Consider the following 4,961-nt stretch of genomic DNA (forward strand, 5'->3'; position numbering starts at 1 on the left):
GCGTGGTAGAATTTGCTTCCGGAATACGCTCTTGTACAAATCTGCTACCGCCTACCAAGTTGATAGATGACTAATTCGGCTCTTGCAAGTTTTTTTTTAATGAAAATGCTCTCACATGCCAAGTTCATGTATGTATTGCGTCATTACTACCTTTTTTATGAAATACGTTAAAATGATTAGAAATTCAAATTTTCATCTAATTCTTTATTTGAAGTCTAAGATATACTACTGGGATTATGAGGTTTTCACGGAATATAGATTTTCACAATACATTTTCTAGAATTTGAAAGTTTGAAGTACAATTATTACGTACTCCTTTTGATTCATAAAAAGTGTCGCTCATTTTGTATCAAGTTAGTACAAATTTTGTACTAAGTAGGGGACAATTTTTATGGATGGGATGGAGTATTTTTTTTTTGGTATAGCTCACAGTTGACCACACTTTGAAATCAAATTTTATATTTCTATCGCTGTTATCAAAAATTGCATCAAGGAATGTCTTCATAATTTTATTAAACTTCGTCGTGCCACACAACAAAGCAGAAACTAAAACGGGTTGCTGCGGTGACAAAATAAAAAAAATAAAAAGAGTTGCTACAAGCCTGCAATAGAAGGCAAGATATCAAAGCGGGTAGCTAAAATTATGCCAAGAAAGGAAAATTTGTGGTAAAAAAAAGGAAAGAAAGGAAAATAGACCAAAAGAATACTCGGAAAATAATACGGATTACACTGCAACTAGAACGGATGAGGCATCAACAAACTCTCTCGGGTCGCAGGTTCGCCGTCAAGAGAATACGCGGTGAGGGCATGGCGCCAGAGGCGGAGGACGACATCATGAAGGAGAACAATCCTCCCCCACTTGACGAGGGCGACATCGCACTCCTCAAGAGCTACGTGCGTGTCCTGACCCCGTCAGATAGTTCTATATGTGTCACTGCTCGTCGGATAGTTCTATATGTGTCATTGCTCTTCCTTAGTTCTATATGTGTCACTACTCTAATAAGTAAATGTTGCTGCACTGAAGGTAGCAAGGTGCACCAGGATTATAAGCCCTAATACTGATGATGCCAAATATCTGACTAAAATAGAACGGATTGCAAAGGTATAGAATGCTACTATCTTATTCAATCATAGATCCCCTATGATATGACACACTGATGATTTATTTGTGGATCATGCAGTTTGTGGTTGGACTGGGGGATAAAGTTTCTCCAACTGATATTGAGGAAGGAATGAGAGTCGGGTAGGCTAGTATTGGTCATTTGATCTTATTGTATCATACATCTTTCATTCATTTCAACAATGGCAATTCTTTCCCGTGGTTCTTACATACCTGAAGATGTGGACTTAAAACCAGGCTATAAAATGCTACAGCATATACTATGCATGCAGGACATGTGTTATTATGTAAGTAGAGAAAAACTTTTTAAACTGAACATTGGGCCAATGGTTATTACTATGACTTATATCATTCATAGTGCTATCTGAGTACTCTTCATATGTACTTTATCATTCTTTTGTAGTTTTGTTCCCTAGTTTTATCTGAGTAGCATTGCATGAAAAGGCACTGATTATTACTCCCTCCGTCCCTAAATTCTTGTCGTGGTTTTAGTACAGATTTGAACTAAAACCACAACAAGAATTTAGGAACGAAGGGAGTAGTTAAGACTTAAGAACATGTTGAATCTGAAAACGGTATCTTGTCTCCTTGGATTAGGTATAACTTCCTCTTTTTTGCTTATAGAATACTAGAAGATCGACATATGGAACTTGCTGCCCTGCATGATCTTTAGAGAGAGCAAATTTGATGAAATTAAAACTGAATTATATATGTAAAGCAAAAGGCATCATTGACGCCACCTAAATATTTCTCTGTGCTTGTACACTATCATTCTCACTGCGTGGACTTGTGGTATCATTCTTAATGCAGTGTTGATCGAAACAAGTACCAGATTCAAATGCCTTTGCCACCCAACATTGATCCAAGTGTTACTATGATGACTGTTGAGGAAAAAACTGATGTGACATATAATGATGTTGGTGGATGCAAAGAGCCGATTGAAAAGATGCGTGAGGTATACCAATCTTTCCTAAGAATTTTTTTACTTAATCTGCGGTCATGACATCCCATTCATTCTACATTCAAGTCTTGGACTTGCTTTATTTACTCTTTGCTTAACCATTTTTACAGGTTGTTGAGCTTCCTATGCTTCACCCAGAAAAGTTTGTCAAGCTCGGCATTGACCCTCGTAAAAGTGTGCTTTGCTATGGTCCTCCTGGTACTGGCAAAACTCTTCTTGCAAGAGCCGTAGCCAATCGCACAGATGCTTGTTTCATCCGTGTAATTGGAAGTGAATTGAGTAGTACGTCGGTGAAGGCGCTCGGATGGTTCGGGAGTTATTTGAGGTCTATTCAGCATTACAGACAACCCACAATGATTCATCTAATTTCGTGCGCTTGCATGATTATCTCATAAAAATATTTCTGAATTTTTTTTTATTGTAGATGGCTCGCTCGGAGAAAGCATGCATTGTCTTTTTTGATGAAGTTGATGCTATTGGTGGTGCTCGCTTTGATTATGGGGTTGGGGGTGATAATGAGGTTCAGCGCACGATGTTAGAAATTGTCAACCAGCTTGATGGGTTTGATGCAGGAGGGAATATCAAGGTTCTCATGGCCACTAATAGGTACACCATTCTTTTATTCTTCTGCTTTGTCATGTGATGTAACATTGTAGGGTGCTCACCTTATATATTCCAAAATGCTGAGTGTTAAGCTATTTATCTGAAGGGGTTTATAACCCATAACTTCAAATATTTGCTTAAAATGTATTATTTAAACATCTTTATAATCTACGAATTTTGCTGTTAATCCATCATGGCCATATGAATAGTGCTGATGGCAACTCATGTTTTCTTGTTTCGCAGACCTGATACATTGGATCCTGCACTTCTGCGTCCTGGTCGTTTGGACAGGAAGGTAGAATTTGGCTTACCTGACCTGGAAGGCCGTACCCAGATATTCAGGATACATACACGCACCATGAATTGCGAGCGAGATATTCGATTTGAGCTACTTGCACGACTCTGCCCTAACTCCACTGGTGAGTACTTGCACTCGAAATTGTTTTTCTTCTTATCTGATTCGACTGTTCAGGCATCACCTGCGTGCGGGCATCCCAATCGTTTGTAACTAGTCATTCACTTTGCTACATACTCTCATGTTTGTTTCAGGGGCTGACATAAGGAGCGTTTGCACAGAAGCTGGCATGTACGCCATCCGCGCGCAGGAAAACTGTGACAGAGAAAGATTTTCTTGACACTGTCAACAAGGTTATCAAGGAACACCAGAAATTCAGTGCAACTCCAAAATAGATGGTGTATAATTAAGCACTGTTAGTCACTTAGAATATACTCTATATATGTGACGATCCCATTGCAAAACAAGCTCCCAGGTCGTCTGATAACCAGAATTGAATACATTTTCTAGAATAATGTCGTTCAATAGTTGCGTCAACCGATAAGATTGTCCAGAATAGCCCAATATTCTTTTGACTCAGGAATTCAGCTTGAAGAACAACAGGATCTCGCTCGCGCGACCTTTGGGTTGCACCACTGAGCCACATCAGGCAGCTTGAGTTGAAACTTCAAAGTGGAACATAGCAAAAGCGAGTGGTATCTCATTCTGTCTCGTATTTTTTATGAGATACGAAAAACACACACATTAAACACAGAATCATGCTAAATCAGCGACACTTGTTATGAATTAGAGGAAGTGTCATCTTGTCAGAAAAAGTTTTTCACTTTCCGCTTTTCATGTGACCTTCTTTCCTGCACTGCTATTCTTCCCAGTTCCTGGCCCTGGCCTCACCTCTCTGCTGTTATTCCCCATTTTCTTCGCTACTCGCTAGAAATGAAATCGATGGATTCGGCCCTGGAACTGTGTAACAGATTATCAACTAGATCTATTCATCTATCGCCCTTTTGTTCCAGTGAGCTCGATTTTGTTCATTTTGATTCCTGCGGACCAATTTGGGGATTATTGTTTCGGGCAAGTTTGGGGATTTTGGCCGGTTAGGTTGCGGTTTGGAGGAATATATGCTTTAGTTACTTGTTATTGAGGGGTTGGCAAAGCATCTACGTGTGTGAGCAATTTGCCATGTTCTTTCAACTTGTTTTGTCGTTCATTGCAGATTATTTTTTGAGTGAAATTTGGTAGAGTAAACTTTACGCTATTTTTTTTAAATAATACGATTTTTTTAATCATTTTTTAAAATAATATATGTTTTTCAAAAATTTCAAAAATAATACGGCCTCGGCCTCGCCCAGGCCGATTGGGTCCAGACGGCCTGGCCGAAGCCGATTAGGCCTAGTCGGCCTGGCCCAGGCCGACTGGAGGCGGGCACTTTCGGTGCCGGCCAACTGGCCCTAGTCGGCCCAACCCAGGCCGACTGGCCTTTCGGCTTAGCCGTGGACGACTGGAGCCGACCGGGTGGCGGGCCCTCTCCCTTTCCCTTTTTCTTTATTCCCTTCTCTCCTTCCTTTCTTCCTCCCCAGCCTGAGCGCCCGACCAGGCCCGACCAGCGCCCAGCTCCCTGCCCGTTCCCTTCTGTTCTTCTTCTCCTCTTCTTCATCCTCAAAAATGCCCCTAATTTCTAGCCAAAATTAGTGAGTTTTGATCCCGTTTAACCCACAAAACTGCATCCCCTTGCTATTTAGCACCCAATGACACCTTGATCTACTGTTTTCGTAGAACATGTAGAGTTAATTTCGTGTTGCTAAGTTGGAGCAATGGTGGTGGTTTGGAGGAGTTTGGAGGTGGTGGTGTTGCTCATCCGGTGACTGTGAGGCTGCTCGAGGTTGGCATTCACACGCTTCAAGGGTAAATCCCAATCTCTCATATATTTATCCTAGCCTTATCCTATAATGTATATTTTTGTGAGGATACGTGTGTATGTATAT

The 4,961-nt window shown here is 40.7% G+C and overlaps 1 pseudogene; it reads left to right on the forward strand.

The window, feature by feature from the left end:
* The first annotated feature begins 807 nt into the window (after positions 1 to 807).
* Positions 808 to 3,389, forward strand: LOC100835213 (annotated as a pseudogene).
* The last annotated feature ends 1,572 nt before the right edge of the window (positions 3,390 to 4,961 follow it).

The sequence above is a fragment of the Brachypodium distachyon genome, chromosome 2 (genome assembly GCF_000005505.3).
Source record: "Brachypodium distachyon strain Bd21 chromosome 2, Brachypodium_distachyon_v3.0, whole genome shotgun sequence".
Lineage (NCBI taxonomy): Eukaryota > Viridiplantae > Streptophyta > Magnoliopsida > Poales > Poaceae > Brachypodium > Brachypodium distachyon.